The 17846-nt window shown below is 42.5% G+C and overlaps 1 long non-coding RNA gene across 1 annotated transcript in view; it reads left to right on the top strand.

Annotated features, from left to right (window-relative positions):
- The window catches only part of LOC118146778 (uncharacterized), a 292952-nt gene that overhangs the window by 62431 nt on the left and 212675 nt on the right, over positions 1 to 17846 (top strand). The gene's annotated exons all lie outside the window — the stretch shown is intronic.

Raw genomic sequence — 17846 nt, 5'->3', positions numbered from 1 at the left:
ATCATATCTATCTTACAGGGCCCTTATTAATATTGATATAGGAGTTAAAAAGGAATTATTTGGCAGATTTTGAGGGTAAGGAAGTCCTCAGTAAGGTTTTCCTATTAAGGAAAAGCAGCCTCCAAATCATTTTCTTTTCTAACTAAGTGCAGCCTGTAAAATCAAGCTACAGACATAGACAAGCCCAAATCTTACATGGGTGAATGCTGGCAGCTGTGCCACTAGGAAGAGGCTGTCTGGGACTAGGTATATTCAAAGTGGTGGCTCCATCTTCCCTTCTCCTTTCCAGCCATGGGTACAGTAAGGAGCAGACAACATAGCCCTAGCCAGGCAAAGATCTTATTGGTGTAATAAGATTAGGGTGGGGTGGCCAGATTCCTCTTGTGCTGTGTAAGCGTCACACTTGGTCCAAACAATCTGTGGGCCCTATGTAAATCAGACACTGCCTCCTCAAGCCTGTCTATAAAATCCAGTACACTCCTCCACAGGCCAGAGGTCCCACTCAGACACCCCTCTCCAAAAGAAGAGAGATCTCTTCTCTTTTCTCTCTCTTTTGCCTAAACCTCCTCTCCTAAACCTACTTCTTGTGTCTGCATCCTTGATTCCCTTGGTGTGAGACGATGAACCCCAGGTATTTATCACAGACAATGATGCCGCTTCAATATTAACTGAATTGATATTTGTGGAGTTTTTATTTCAGTTGTGAACATATAGTAGGGGCCAATAAATGCTACCTGTTACCATTATTATTGTTACAATAATATAGCAGCAAAGGACTTGGAAATACAGGTAGTATTTTTCTCCTGGGACTTTAGAGGTGAGAGAAAGACTGGCTATGCCAAAAGGAATATTTAAATGTTGATTTGTGAAGCACAGTTTAAGATATATGAATGATGCATTGGGTGGTTCTGGCTTGCATCTCATGAAGAGAAGGAAGAGCTTATTTGCCTGGAGAGTACTTAGTTTCAGAGGTCTTTAAACTGAATATAAAGGAGGGTGAGATCAAGTTCCCAACTACAGGATGGGGATTTTTCAGAAAATTTACCTGGGAAGACATTGAGGGAAGAAGGTGGCATGGCTGAAACAAGACTTGAAGCTTTGCCATGTAAATGCCAACATGTAGAGCCTTGAAATTAAGTGGTTTTAACATTAAAATATAATCTCAGGAACTGATTGCCTCAAACTGTAAGATGGAACTTAGGCCAGGAGTGGTGGCTCACGCCTGTAATCCCAGCACTTTGGGAGGCCAAGGCAGATGGATCACGAGGTCAAGAGATCAAGACCATCCTGGCCAACATGGTGAAACCTGTCTCTGCTAAAAATACAAAAATTAGCTGGGCATGGTGGCATGTGCCTGTCCCACCTACTCAGTACAAACTCCATAAGGTTGTTGCAAGGATTAAATGTGATAAAGGTCGAAGTCCTCCCCATTCCACCACACATTTCCACTATTATTTTCCTGGCATCTGCTAAAAGCAGATATTGCCCCTATGTTTCATCTCATTATGAAACATACAGAAAACTCCAGTAGTAACATGGCCTGAGTTTCTTTTCTTTGACCTCTGCCCACAGGTTCTCCCAAATTTCCTAGGACCTGTGGCTCAACCAGCAGTAAACATTTCTCAGGGCATAGGGCCACACCATATCTCCCTTTCACAAGCTGGCTTCTCCTAAAAGGGTATATTCATCTCATCCCCATACTAAAATCCTGAGTTTAATTTTTTTTTCTGTTTTTGAGGCGGAGTCTTGCTCTGTGCAATGGTGGTGATTCCGGCTCACTGCAGTCTCCACCTTCTAGGTTCAATTGATCCTCCTGCCTCAGCCTCCCAAGTAGCGGGGACTACAGGTGCACAACACCATGCCTGCCTAATTTTTGTATTTTAGTGGAGATGGGATTTCACCATGTTGGCCTGGCTAGTCTCAAACTCCTGGGCTCAAGTAATCCACCCACCTTACCTCCCAAAGTGCTGGGGTTACAGGCATGAGTCACTGTGCCTGGCCTCACCTTTCTTTATATTCTGCTCCCACTGCCTAAAAGCAAATAGATCACGTCTATCTTTATGACCATGGGAAAGTTTTGCAAGAAGATGACCCTAAGACTGAAGTGGATGGTGATCAGAGCCAGCTGCTTGGTGCTGAAGGGCCAAGAAACCTGGGCTTACGTGGCCCACAATGCAGGATTAGGACATGAGCCAGAAGGCATATAAACAATCTATGCTTTTACCAATTTGCAAGCAAAGTCACACCTTTGTTCAAGGAATGATAACTACCCTCTTACTATGTGTACTGACATCGTTTCTTGAACCAATTATGCAATTTTGCACCTTTGAACCTTTGAAGAGGCTGTTTCACTGCTTGGAATATCATTTCATCTCTGCTCCACCTGGTAGACTTCTACTCTGCCTTCAGGGCTCAGCCCAAGTGGCATCCTTTTTTTTTTTTGAATTTCTTCTGTCTCCCCAACCAGCTGTGAGCTCTTTGGGGCCAAGATATTGGCTTCCTACCCCGGTCCGGGCACCTTAACTTAGCACAGGACTTGACACAAGGTAAGTATCAATGCATCTTGAATTGCTGTATCCACCAATGTAAGTCCATATGTGATACACTAGCAAATGATCAAGATGTAGGCCAGGTGCAGTGGCTCACACCTGCAATCCCAGCATATTGGGAGGCTGAGGCAGGAGTTCGAGACCAGCCTGATCAACCTGGTGAGAAACCCTGTCTCTACTAAAAATACAAAAACATTGTGGATCACAAGGTCAGGAGTTTGAGACCAGCCGGATCAACCTGGTGAAACCCTGTCTCTACTAAAAATACAAAAACATTAGCTGGGTGTGGTGGCATGTGCCTGTAATCCCAGCTAGTCAGAAGGCTGAAGGAGGGGAATTGCTTGAACCCAGGAGGCGGAGGTTGCAGTGAGTTGAGATTGCACCACTGAACTCCAGCCTGGGTGACAGTGCAAGACTCCATCTCAAAAAAAAAAGAAAATGATCAAAATGTAATAAACAGAACACTGGGCTATTTGTCTAGTGATTTGGAAGAATGCTATTGCTTATCCTAATTGAAAAGCAAAAGTTAAAGATGCATGCAACCTATTTTCTTTTGAAGGAAAATTTGTCTTGCTGCTTTATGCAACTAAGTAAAATATGCTCGTAAAACAATCTGTTATGAGAATGGCAAATGTTTCAGGGGAATAAGTTCTCTGTGATTTCATTACCTAACTTTCTTTAAAGATGACTGGAAAGACAAAATATGATAGAGATGAGGGGAATGGCTCCAAATATTACAGAGGAAAGCAGAATAGCTGAGCAGGAATTTGTCATTAAGAAAGATTTATGCAAATCTCAAGAGCACCTTAAAAGTTAATCTTAAAAATATCCCTTTAGTCTGAGAAGATTATACTTAAGAAAATCATTTTGGCTAAATCTGTGGAAAAATAAATTTTATTACATCATTTAAAGGAAAATAATATACACTTGTAATAGTGGTTTAGGGTTTATTGTTTTAGGTTAAGTCCTGCCCCAAATGTTTTTCATTGATATATCCTGCTTACGTGTTTTAGGTTATTTGTGAAAGTTCTTATTTCAGCTAAAATATGTTAGTTATAATAAATCATTCAAAGTTATTTCTCAAGCAAAATGTTATTTTTTTAGGAAAAACACCTGTTCTTTTTGGAAGATGAGCCAATTAAATGTTGGGTTGTCAGTCAGAATTCATAGGCTAGGAAATGGTGAGATCTAAGTATACAGTTACTTAGGTAGGTATAGAACAAAAGCAACTGTCAAAAATAAATCTCATTACTTGATTCAGACCCTTGCTCTAATCAGCTAAGAAGAAAATAAATCACCACATCTTGAAATGTGAATTTTACATATTTATCTATCTCATACTCCCTGCACAGGGTATAAAAAGAGTGAACAATAACTTTCTTTTCTTGTTTTTTGTTTGTTTGTTTATTCGTGAGATGGAGTCTCTCTGTGTCACCCAGGCTAGAGTCAGTGGCTCAGTTTTGACTCACTGCAACCTCTGCCTCTGGGATTCAAGTGATTCTCCTACCTCAGCCTCCCAAGTAGCTGGGACTACAGGCACGCGCCACCACCACCACACCCAGCTACTTCTTGTATTTTCAGTAGAGATGGGGTTCCACCATGTTGGCCAGAATGGTCTCAATATCTTGACCTTATGATCCACCTGCCTCGGCCTCCCAAAGTGTTGGGATTACAGGCGTGAGCCTCCACGCCCAGCCAATGAACAATAACTTTCAAGTCCACACCAGACATATGGTGGCAATGTGGCCTCCTCCTAAGCTTAGGTGGCTCTGTGCTATTGTCTTTTCTCTTTGTGAGGACTTTCTATGTAGACCTTAGAGATAAAAATAGACTAGAGTCAAATGTAAGCATCAAAAGTATTTCAAAAGATTATTTACAAGAGCTGCCATGTATTGAGTGCTTACTACGTTCTAGTCACTGGAAAGCATCTCATGTGGATTATCTCATTTAGATCTCAGAACTCTATAAAGTCAATATTATCAGCTCCAGGCTTACAGATAAGGAAAGTAAGGCTAAATAAGTAAACGGCCTAAAGTCTTAGAGCTGTGGTAGTGTTGCAGTTTTCTCACTTCTGTTTGGCAAGTGGGAAGGAGTGATACAAGTCTTTCACTCCCACTGCCCACAAGCTCTGGGTGTTTGTGCATGTCCAAGAAGAAGGCATGTGGACACCAGATGGTGAGTAAGGCAGAGTTGGATTTATTAAGGGACAGAAAAGCTCAAGCACAGAGAGGGGACCTGAAGGATGGTTGCCAGCTGTAAGGCTGAGTCTAGGGTTTTTATGGACTGGAAGAGGGAGGTGTATGCTGACTGGTCTGCAGGCCATCTTGGAGAAAGTGCCACACAGAAACAGGTATGACAGTGTAAAGAACCAATTGAAGACAGAGCTGAAGGCTTGGCCTGGACTTTGGCCCAGAACCAATCAGGGGCTGAAGTGAAAGCTTGGCCCAGGACCAATCAGAGCTGAAGTGAAAGCTTGGCTCCAGACCCTGGCCTAGGACCAATCAGGGGCTGAAGTGAAAGCTTGGCTGGAGACTTTGGACCCAGACCCATCAGGGGCTGAAGTGGTGATTCATCCTATGTAAATGAAGACAGCCCATGGCCAATAGCAGAAAGGTAGGCATATTTATAATAGGTGAAAAGTAAGAGCCAAAAAGGAGTGGAATTTGGTCATTTGGTATCACAGAGTAGGCATTTTCATTCAAGGATACAGGCTCTTTCTTATTTAGGGCCTGCAGTTTAAGTTCCATGATATTCTTTGCTTGAATGAGTTTTAGCAAGGACCCATCCTGTGTGCCTGACTGGTTTCTTCCTTCCTCCCCTCTCAGTAGAGCTGGAATTAGGACCCAGGTTGGACCCTGGAGTTCTTCTTGACGTGAATATTACATTATTACATGCTACTTCTCATTTAAATTGCTCTTGCAAAAATCCCACCAGGCAATCTAGGCCACGTTTTAATACTTTCATGACATTAGCAACTCTGTAAGATCAGAGATGGTGTGTTTTTTTTTTCTAACAACTATCTTCAAGATACTGCACACAACCTTGCTAGCTGTTCATTACTTATGGCTGCTTGTATTTGTTATTTTTATTACTTTTTTTGGGAGACGGGGTCTCACTCTGTCATTGAGGTTGGAATGCAGTGGTGTGATCATAGCTTACTGCAGACCCGACCTCCCAGGCTCAAGCAATCCTCCTGCCTTAATCTCCCAAAGCTAGGACTACAGGCAGGCACTGCCATACCTGGCTAATATTACATTTTTTGTAGAGATGAGGATCCTTCTATGTTTCCAGGGTTGGTCTCAAACTACTGGCCTCAAGTGATCCTCCCACCTGGGCCTCTGTAATCCTGTTGGGATTACAAGCATGAACGACCATGCCCAGCCAAGCACAAGCACATTTGTTAAATGAACAAACTCTCTTAATAGGACTTGGGTATATCAAACATTGATGTGTCTGGAACTTGAGTGAATTCATTTAACTATATTAGTCTTCTGATCCATTAAGAAGCATGGCTTTTAACAGATGGGAAACACTGAAGCCTAAAAGGATTGAAGGAGCTAACCAAACTTGTATAGCAGCCAGTGGCTTTTACCAAATCACTTCTCTCTCAGGACTATGCTTGATGCCAAAAAAAATGTCTGTCTCCTTGGTCTCTGATTTTCTATCTCTCCATCCCTCTTTCCCGTTCCATCTCCTACTTCATCTTTCTCCCTTGGAAGACAGAGAGGCAGGGACTATACCATTTTGCATACCTTAATTGTCTCTAAATACCCAGAACCTAGGCAGCTTTATTTTATTTTTATTTTTTTTGAGACAGAGTCACGCTTTGTCACCCAGGCTGGAGTGCAGTGGCATGATCTCAGTTCACTGCAACCTCTGGCTCCTTCAAGCAATTCTCCTGCCTCAGCCTCCTGAGTAGCTAGAACTACCTCTGTGGCACCCCAAGCTCAGCTAAGTTTTGTATTTTTAGTAGAGACAGGGTTTCACCATATTGGCCAGGCTGGTCTTGAACTCCTGACCTCAAGTGATCCACCCACCTCAGCCTCTCAAAGTGCTGGGATTACAGACATGAGCCACCATGCCTGGTCCCTAGGAGGCTTTTAAAAATACTTGTTAAGTAAATGAATGTGTCAATAACTTAAACGTATGTTTTGACCCCAAACACCATCATTCTTTCCTTATGTGGATCTGAGACCACTTTCTGCAATACAAATGGTTTCTGTAAGCCATACTTTTGTGAAACAACATGGAGAAGGTGCAGAAAAAAAAAAATGCCTGATATAATTTGATGACCTCCTGAAGTTTGTAGTTAGTTACATATGTATGTATGTATGTATGTATGTATGTATATATGTATGTATTTGAGACCAGTCTCACTCTGTCACACAGGCTGGAGTGCAATGGCACGATCTCGGCTCACTGCAACCTCTGCTCCTGGGTTCAAGCAATTCTCCTGCCTTAGCCTCCAAAGTAGTGGGGACTACAGGTGCATGCCACCACACTCAGCTAATTTTTGTATTTTTAGTAGAGACGGGGTTTCACCATGTTGGTAAGGATGGTCTCGATCTCTTTTTTTTGTGGGGGTTGGGGAGAATGGAGTCTCGCTCTGTCCCCAGGCTGGCATGCAGTGGTGCAATCTCAGCTCACTGGAGCCTCCACCTCCAGGATTCAAGCAGTTCTCTTGCCCCAGCCTCCTGAGTTGCTGTGATTACAGGCGCGAACCACCATACCCAGCTAATTTTTGTATTTTTAGTAGAGACAGAATTCCACCACATTAGTCAGGCTGGTCCCGAACTCCTGACCTCATGATCTGCCTGCTCAGCCTCCCAAAGTGCTGGGATTACAGTATGAGCCACTGCCCGCGGCCTGTCATTACTTATTTATTTATTTATTTACTTATTTTTAGATGGAGTCTTGCTCTGTCACCCAGGCTGGAGTGCAGTGGTGTGATTTCAGCTCATCACAACCTCCACTTCCCGGATTTCAGTGATTCTCCTGCTTCAGACTACCAAGTAGCTGGGACTATAGGTGTGCACCACCACGCCCAGCTATTTATTTATTTATTTATTTACTTACTTATTTTTAGTAGAGACAGGGTTTCACCATTTTTGGCCAGGATGGTCTTGATCTCTTGACCTCGTGATCCACCTGCCTCGGCCTCCCAAAGTGCTTACTTATTTTTTAATCACTGAGAAATTGTACCTGTGTTAGCTGATTTGCTTCCTCATCTCATTAATTAGTACAGCTGAGTGTAATGTTCAGTACTCTGATCTTACATTAGCCTTCCAGAGAACCTCCGAAGCAATCAGGACTAAAGTACAGATGGAGTGGGACTATGTTGAATTCCACCTTTCCTGAAAGCCACTGCCAGTCCTCCACACATGGCTGTTTGTGTTCTGGGGCATAAAGAAACAGATTTTTTTTCTTTTAGAAATCACAAAGTTTCCATTTTGTAAAAATGCAGGTCATGTACAATAGCAGGTGCAGAATTGCTCATTGAATTCCAGCTCTAAGGACCATATTGCAACTCTTTCATGCTTATAAATGTGCTTCCTTGCTCTTTAGGAAGATTTCAAGAATAAATTTGGGAAATATTAAAAGGTTAGCACCTTGTGCTCATCTGCAATTGGACTAATTTGTGGGCTTTCTTTGGATGAGCTTCTTCTTATTTTGGGAACGAGGTGGTTAAGGTACCTCTAATGATTCCTGCCAAGTTTTGTCTGAAAAAAAGTATTTTTGCAGGCAGCATTATACATCTGCTGTGAGCTAGCAATGCCAACATTAGTGGTAGGAATGAAGAAAGATTCTCAATATTTCGAACAAACTCAAGAAAATCTTGGTGTCACTTGACCTCACAAGAATCACTGGGGAAAGACATTTCAGAGACAATATCTTCCCACCTACAAAACAAATCTGTGCCCGCAGGCTGCTTACACTCACACAAGTCAATGTCATCACAGGTTGTTTCCATCTTTAATGTGAAGAGCTTCCAAAGACAAGAGCACAGTGTCTGCTCTTAGTGTCAGTTTTGTGTTGCACCATAAGCAAGAAAATAAATAAGTAAATAAATGGAGGATAACCACCTCTCTTGTCCTGAAAGTATAGCAGGAAGAACACAAAGCAGGCAAATCTAAGAAGCTGTGTCACCCAGTGCTATTTGGGAAAGTGATGACGGTGAGAAAAGGTGAGGTGAGGCACTTATATGGTCACGTAAGACAGTCTGGGTTGTAATGGGTTCATTTATCCATTTTTGCAGCCCTCATATGTTCACCTCATTTGAATGTGGGAGAGACAGGGTTTCTGTTTTCTAGGTAATTCTGACTCTTAAGAAGATTTTCTAGGACATGGTGATAACAGTTTTTTTTTTTTTTTTTTTTTTTGAGACGGAGTTTCGCTCTTGTTACCCAGGCTGGAGTGCAATGGCGCAATCTCGGCTCACCGCAACCTCCACCCCCTGGGTTCAGGCAATTCTCCTGCCTCAGCCTCCTGAGTAGCTGGGATTACAGGCACGCGCCACCATGCCCAGCTAATTTTTTGTAATTTTTAGTAGAGACGGGGTTTCACCATGTTGACCAGGATGGTCTCGATCTCTTGACCTCGTGATCCACCCGCCTCGGCCTCCCAAAGTGCTGGGATGATAACAGTTATTTTTCTTCATAGTCCAGAAGGCTGCACCTTCTTTCTCTAGTCTCCATCCTGAAAGGAGGCAGAAGTGCTATTGCTCAAGTTGGGGAAAAGGAAGCTACACTTGCACAGAACTTAATGGTTTAAAAGTCCTTCCTGGCTGGACACAGTGGCTCACACCTGTAATCCTAACACTTTGGGAGGCCAAGATAGGTGGATCACTTGAGGCCAGGAGTTCAAGACCAACCTGGCCAGTTTGATCATTACACATCATAGGCTTGTATCAATATCACATGTAGTCCATAAATATGTATAACTTGTGCATCTACAATAATTAAAAGTGAATAATTTTAGAAAGAAAGAATGTCAATCCCAATAATCTCTATCTCTCCTACATGCAAAGTTCACTCACCTGCCTCCTAAGGTCCCCCAAAGTCTCATCCCTTTACAGCATCAGCCAAGAGTCTAGTATCTCATTGTCTAAATTGGGTCCAGGGGAAAATGGAGTTTCTCAGGGGTGGTTCTTTAATAACAGCTCTTCAAACACATTTCCTCTCAGTTGGAAGACCTGTGAATTTAAGAGACAAGTTGTCTGCAGCCACACACCCAACATACATTAGTGAAACAGGAATATGAAAACTGCTAGAAACCCTCCCAGTAAAGAGGAAGAAAGGGAAGACATACAGGAGACAGTGGGCCATAGCAATTGTTAAATCAAGCAAGATGCAGTTGACAGTTTCAGTTAAGACTCAAGACCTGGGCAGATTCTCCATGGCTCTTGGCTATGCCCACTGAGCATTTGTTTCTGCTTTCAGAATCATTCTTCCATTTCCATCAAAGGTAGCCTATGTGTGCAGCTGAGATGCTTTCTCAGCCTGCATTCTGCTTATAGAAGTTTGGGGATCCAAAGTCCTCTTTATAATTTGTTCTCTTTATATTCCTTTTAGTTCAAGTTGGAGGTAGTTTTGGCAATACAATTCTTATAAAATTGTTATATATATCTCCCATGACTCTTATGGCATTTATGTCATTAGACAAAAGCCATATCCAGAAATCTCTTTGATATAAACCACTGGGCTTTTGCTGAGATGAGGAAGGGACAATGCCCTTAACCTTCTTAGAAGCCTTGTCTGACTGACAATGGCCTGAGACACTGCTTTAGATATATCTAAAATTCTAACAGCTGTTTTTATTACAATCAGACCCTCGGGTTCATCTTTACATCATGTTTTCCTCACACTTCCCTGGATTTTATCTGTATATAGATGCCTTTTCTTAATTTTAGGATCATTTGCCATCTAGAGATGCTGGGAATTTTCCAACTATCAAGCTTCATCTTCTTTCTGCTTAGCAGTCTTCCTGTGGCCTCTATACACTCACATTTTATTTTCAGCAGAATAAAGACACCATGTGGTACCATCCACATTCTTCTGGGAAATCTCAGCTAGATTACCTACTTCATTAGGCAGTTTTTTATTTTTCCATGTTAGGACAGGTAACAGTATTGCTAAACTTTCTGCTGTTTTATAACAGCTTTTCTCCATTTAAAAATAACATTTCCCCTACTTTTGTCTTTTGTTCTCAAAGGCCATCAGGCTTCTACTAACAGTATCTACAATATTCTTTAGGCTTTTACTAACACTATCCTCAAAGTCCTTCCAGCTCCTGACCAATACTCAGTCTAGATTTATACCCACATTTTTAGTTTTTTGTTATGACTTACTTGACTTCCAGGTACCGAAGCTTCATAGTCCAAATAAACTCCAAAACGTAGCACCTAAAGCAATAATAAACATTGTACATAGTTTTGGTGTATCAGGAATTCTGGAGTGATGTAAGTAGGTGGTTCAGGTTTTGAGGTCTCTCATGAAATTACTGTCAAGGTGTTGACTGGTGACCAAAGTCACCTAAAGGCTTGACTATGTAGAGTATCTTCCAAGGTGTCTCAGTCCAATGGTTGGCAAGGTATGCTGGTGTTGGCTGGCTCCTGGCCCTAAGACTGCTTGAATGTCATTATTAATTGTATAAGCTGCCTTCTTCCAGGGCAATTGATCTAAGAGAGTAAGCTGAAAGCCCCAATGTCTCTTTATAACTTAGCTTTAAAACTCATATACCACCATTTCAGCAAAATCCTAGTTGTTACACGATCAGCCCTACTGAACATGGGAGGAGACTGTATAAGGATATGAAAACTAGGATGCAGGGTTATTAGGGACTGTCTCAGAACCTGGCTATTAGTATTTTTCTCATTGTTTTTTCCTATAATTAATAATTACCTGATTTGTTTATTCGATTAGCTTTACATGTCTTAATCTTTATTTTTTCTCTAAGGCTTCATCATCTTTCAAATACCTGGGAATTATTTTTGCAAACCTTGAAATGTATCTGATTATTTCTGCTTCCAATGTTTTCTTATGGACATCATTCTTCATATTCCTCCATCTTTTTTGGGGAGTGGGGGGATGGTGTCTCACTCTGCTGCCCAGGCTGGAGTGCAGTGGCTCAATCTTGACTCACTGCAGCCTCCACCCTCTGAGTTCTAGTGATTCTCCCACTGCAGCCTCCTGAGTAGCTGGGACTACAGGCGTCTACCACCACACCTGGAAAATTTTTGTATTTTTAATAGAGATGGAGTTTTGCCATGTTGGCCAGGCTGGTCTCGAACTCCTGACCTCAAGCAATCCCCCTGCCTCTGCCTCCCAAAGTGCTGGGATTGCAGGAATGATTCACCATGCCTGGCCATATTTCTCTGTCTTTCTGCTCCATCCAGGCTCATTCCTTCCTAAGTTTGATGCACAGTTGAGATCTCAGGACTTCCCTTCAGTGTTATATTATTTTCTGGATCCCACATTTTCCTCTTTGTTGAGTTTCTTATTTCTGCCAAAACATAGGCTCCAGGAGTTTGAACAGTGCATGGGAGAAAAAGTTTGTGAGTTCTGTATTTGAAATGTCTTTATTCCACCCTCACTTGTTCCTTGGCTGTCCTTGCATATGTAAAATTGAAGAACTAAAAAGATGACTACAGCTTGGTGAATATGGGTGCAATTCATCAAAGTGTAGGCTCCTTTGTAAGGTATCAAGGAGCATATGGGTTTTATTTTTATTTTTCCATTGGTAGACTGTCAATTTTCATTGTGCAGAGATCATTCTTCTGGTGCTGATTAGTTTCTCCAAAGAAGAATTTTTCACTCTCTTCCCTGGAGTGGGAGGGATATACTCATGACTTCTGCCTTCACGGACCAGGACTAAGGTGGAGGGCTGGGAGCCTCAAAGTTCAGCAAGCCGGCACTCAAACACCCTGGATTGTGGCATCAGGCCTTCTCTGTCTTCCTCTGTGCCCTAATCTTCACTTCAGTTTCTCCAGAATACAAAGCAAATATCTCCCATTGCTCATGGGAGAGTGAGCAGAGGGGCAGTTACCTGACTCTTTAGAGTGGGCTGGATCCTTCTGGTTCAGCAGCTCAGCATGGAGCCTTCCAAAGGACTCACCTGTTTATCATCACCTACCCCCATCTGAACTCCTTTACAATCTACCTTTCCAATCAGAGCTAAATCAATCCCCCACCTGCTTTCTGTATCCTCGTCCCACCCCTTCATATAAATATCTTAGCTTCTGTCTTTTTCCTTTTTCCAGTGTCATTCTCTTTGCCCATGGGTAAATACCTTTCAAAAAATTTGTTTACTGTTTACTATTTTGAGACAGGATCTCCCTCTGTCACCCAGACTGGAGTGCAATGGTATGATCACAACTCACTGCAGCCTTGACCTTTCAGCCTCCTGAGTAGCTGGGATTGCAGGCTTGTACAACAATGCCTAGCTGATATTTTAAAAAATATTTTGTAGAAACAGGGTCTTGAAGTGTTGCCAAGGTTGGTCTCAAACTCCTGGGCTCAGGTGATCCTCCTGGTTCAGCTTCCCAAAGTGCTGGGATTACAGACATGAGTCACTGTGCCTGGCTACTGTGTTTTAAATTGGCATTTTGAAGGAAAAGAAAGAAAAACGTGTGGTCATTTCTTTATGCATCACTATAAGTCCAGGTAATGGATTTAAATTTGTGAAACAAAAACATAACACAAAAAGTCAAACCAAAAAAAGTTGACCTATAACCACTCCAGATAGGGAGCAAAAACTTACTAATGTTGCCCAAAGTGAGCCTGCCTCTCACAGCCCCTGTATGCTGTCTTCCTGAAGGCAGATCTTTCTTTATACCTTCCCTGAACCGGAAAGTTCCATCCCTTTTCCAGCACCCAGGCTGCTCTCAAGCATCTGTAGTCAGCGCTGCCGATACAGACCTCTCAGCCAAGGAAAGCAGATGGCTTTCAGGCACTGATTAATCACTATTCCTCCACTTAGGTTTCCAGCTGTGGTTTACTTTCTCCTTCCTGGCATGGAGGCATATCTGCTGGTTTCTTTGCTTTCCGGCAAAATGTCAGGAGCACTCCTGTGTTTACCAAGTCTCTTCTGGTCATCAGTTCCACATTGCTGGTGATCAGCATTGCTTTTTGACTTATCTCAAAGCTACCATGTGGCAGTAACTTTCATCTGCTATGGAATAAAGCAAATCTGTCCTCGTCTGGTTCCTTGACCTCTGATTGCATGATGGAGCAAACAGGAAAGTCAAATGAAAGGAAACCTTTCTTTGTGTCTTCTGGAGCTAGACCCATGAGAAAAATCACCTCTGGGGTTTAGCTCCCTGTTTAGCCTCACTTTAAAGTTGCAGGACACATCCAAAACCAAAATGGGGTTACGAATAATGAAGCATCAGAGTCTGGCATATGGCTGGCCACATTTTTTAGTGTGGAAGTAGTCCATCTTGCCATGTGATTTTGGGGATTTGGCAAGCTCTTCTAATCACCTGTTTTCTCTAAGCAGGAGTTCTGCAACAGAAATGCATTGTACATCAGGATCGCCCTGGAAACCTTGACATAAGACATATGTCCAGACTTTACACTGAGAGATTATTCGAGCCAAGGCATTTGTGTTTTGAAAACAGCTCTCTCGGTGATTTTGGTTAAGAAGCATTGCTTTAAGAAATATCTCTAGGGCTGGGCGCGGTGGCTCAAGCCTGTAATCCCAGCACTTTGGGAGGCCAAGGCGGGTGGATCACGAGATCAAGAGATCGAGACCATCCTGGTCAACATGGTGAAACCCTGTCTCTACTAAAAATACAAAAAATTAGCTGGGCATGGTGGCGTGTGCCTGTAATCCCAGCTACTCAGGAGGCTGAGGCAGGAGAATTGCCTGAACCCAGGAGGCGGAGGTTGCAGTGAGCCAAGATCGTGCCATTGCACTCCAGCCTGGGTAACAAGAGCGAAACTCCATCTCAAAATAAATAAATAAATAAATAAATAAAAATAATAAAAAAGAGAAATATCTCTAATGTGAGAGAGGCAACATAGTATAATTATTTATTTTATAAAAAATTGAAAACTCCAGATGCATGGGTGTAGGTCCTGGGCCTGGCTAAGTTGTTTCTCTCATTAATCAGGAGACCATATAATTTATCATCCACTTTAGGACATGTTTGAAAGGCAAAGAGGGAGCTATTAATAACTATGTCAGGACAAGATGCATACATTGAGGCTGTGTGGACACACCAGTCACCCTACTCATTACTCAAATGCGAGGTTGAAGTAGAGAACTCTGAGGTCCCTTTCAGACTGATGATTCTGTAATTTATGACAACTGGGACAACTCCATGTAGGGCAGAGTCTCATTCCAAGCGCATGCAGGACAGAGTTGCTGAGGCATCATCTATACTCAGCGAGGCTGAGATGGGCAGCATTCACAGCTCGGAAGCTGAGAACTGATGATGGGTGAGGCTGAGGGGCCGGGCAGATCAAGCAAACAGGAGGAAGTAACCCTTCTGGGGCAAAGGCCCCAAAAAGCATGGGTCAAGAGGGGCAAATTCACAATCAGGGTTCATTAGAGGCAGCTGCTATTGCCATCAGAGCCCTCAAGAATGGGCATGAGTATTATTTGAGGTCTGTTGACCTTTATACATGCTTCTGGGTCATATTCAGTGTGATACTCTTGGACATTTACACACATTTCTGTATTATCTCCCATATGTTACACAAACAATCTGTACAGCTATCTCCTTGGTGCCTTTCTGCCATGTGGCACAATTAAAGAAAAGGGTATTTAGGTTGCTCTAATGTTGTAGTTAATTATAAATTAGTATATAAATTATACCATACACAAATGACCAATTTTCTGAAAATCAAAGTGTAATAAAATGCCCCAACCCTCCACCAAAACCCTGATCGTTTCATCTGTCATGTTTTAGAAAGCACCTTGGTGCTCTGCACTGTCACAATAAAGATCATGTCACATTGCAGCTGGGAAAAGTCAGCTGCTATCATCAACATGTTTCGATGAACACAGATGATTTAAGTTGGGTGCGGTTTTGATTTTAGGACTTCTTTTCTACTGTATTTTTTATGTTGGGGCTTATCAAGTATGAATTAGTGGAAATCTTTAGGGTGAGATATCAGGCCATAGTGAGAGGGCATAAGCAGATGACACTACTGTCACAAAGCCAGTATTTTATCATTTCAGAGAAGTGGGCTCACCTGACTTGTTTGTGCAGTTTTAGGCATCAGGGGAATTAGCTGAGATTTGAAGAGAGAGGCAACACAGAGAGAGAGAGAGGACAAAGAGAAGGAAGGAAGACGGAGAGACAGAGGGAGAAAAGGAGTGAGGAAAAGAAAGTGGGGAACAGAGGAGGAGGAGGGAAAAGAGAAAGAGAGACAGAAACCGAGACAGAGAAAGTGTGATAACATAAACAGAGAAGCAAACAGAAAGATGGGAGAGACACCGAGAGAGAGGAGAGACATACGTGAAGAGTTAGATGTACACACATGAGCATGTACACACGTAAGCATGCACACACATGAGCGTGTCTCCAGGAAAAAGAAAGGTAAGTCCTAGGTTAGAATTTATAGTCAAACCTTGGAAAGGCTTGTATTGGAACATAGGAAATGGAACGGCTCACACAGTTGCTGAAGCTGTTTTCATGAACACAATCCAGTTCATTTCACGTAGATCTAAGCTCATGCTGTTTGGAAGGAAATTGCTCACTGCAGCTATGCTTTAGGGGTGTGATCAGAGGGGCTGGCATTGATGGAAAGCTTCTCCCCACTGCTCTAGGAGGAAGCCAGCAGATTGTGAACAGCTCTGTTCTCACAACTGTGGCAATGTCATCTGTTTGTCAGAATCGTGCCCTGAATGCAGCATTTGGGATGTGCACATGCTTAGCCCAGGATTAGAATTCTCCTGGCTGCAAAATGGTTTTGCTTCTTACTGATTTCTTACCTTTTTCAGAGAATGGCAGCACAGCAAGGAGAAATTGCTATTGTCTAGATAAGAGTTATTTTTAGAGAGTCTTGGAGAGGGTATCTGTCCCTGAGGGAATGCAGGAGGAGAAGGAAGCCAAGAGGTAATCATTTGGCTTGACAGGTGACATGGAGTGATGTGACTGAAGGGCCAGCAGGAGACTGGGGTCTCCAGGAAGAGCTTTGCAAACAGAAACTTGCTTTCACTTGAAAAATGCTGTGCATACTTCTCCCTGCACATCAAAAAGGACAAACTGAGCAGGAGAAGGCCTAGGGATGGGGCCAATGCAAGTTAAGGGCATGGAGGACTGGGAAGATGGGAAGCGTTGGGATCTTCAGTCCAGAGTGGCAGCGGATGAGGAGGGAGAGGACAGATCTCTGAAACAAAGGAAGGGAAAGGGTGGAGTGCATGGGCTTGGTCAGAAGATTCCTGGATATCAAACCTTTGAAGGTTTAGAAAAGTCATTTTAGGAAATAAATAAATTAATAAAGCATGGATTTTTATAGTGAACAGTCAACTTGGGGATGTTTTAGACAAACTCCATGAATATGCTTAGAAATGATAAATGTTGAAAATATTAATACAGGCAGGAAGAGTGTAAAAGACAAATCTCCCTACAGTGCACAAAACTGGCTTTGTCTACTCATATCCCTTGCTAAGAGGATGGCCCTTTCCAGGGTTCTCCTTCCTAGCTAGCTTGGCTTCAGTTTGCCCTTTTCAGGTCCCATGACCAACTGGACGAACCTGAGGCCAGCCAACTCTATCCTGTTGCCATTTTCCCCCACATTCAATCATGCATGGTGCTGGCAGACTACTCTCCCTCAGATACTAGTTTTATTAAACCTTTCTCTCAAGATCCTGAAACAGCTATACTTCAGAAAATCCCATGACCTAAAGAAGACAGTAAATTACTGAAAATATTAATACAGGCAGGACAGGGCAGGGCTCAACCCTCCTAAGAGTTAACTCTTCATGACACTTACTGTGTACCAGGTAGTCTGCTAAGTGCTTGCCTCACATCACATAGTCACATTTAATTCTTATGACTCAATAAGGGAGCAACTATTTTTAATTCTGTCTCATGGAGGAAAAAGTCAAATTGAGAAAAATTAATAACTTGACTGTGAACAGCTAGGATTGGAGCTTCAGTCAGTTCAACTCCTGAGCCCAAGCTTTAGCTTTATACTGATTCCCAGCAACTCTGACCTCTCTACTCCTCTTGTTTTCCTTTTCTGTTCGTTCCCATTCTCTCCAATAATTTCTACCCTTTTCTATGTCATCAAACTTTTCTGACTGGTTTTGAAGCTCCTAAGTGTCATTTAGGATGCTTTCAGT

This window comes from Callithrix jacchus, chromosome 13 (assembly GCF_049354715.1).
Source record: "Callithrix jacchus isolate 240 chromosome 13, calJac240_pri, whole genome shotgun sequence".
Classification (NCBI taxonomy): Eukaryota; Metazoa; Chordata; class Mammalia; order Primates; family Cebidae; genus Callithrix; species Callithrix jacchus.
Note: the sequence above shows the minus strand (reverse complement) of the source record. Positions and strands in the feature narration are given on the sequence as shown.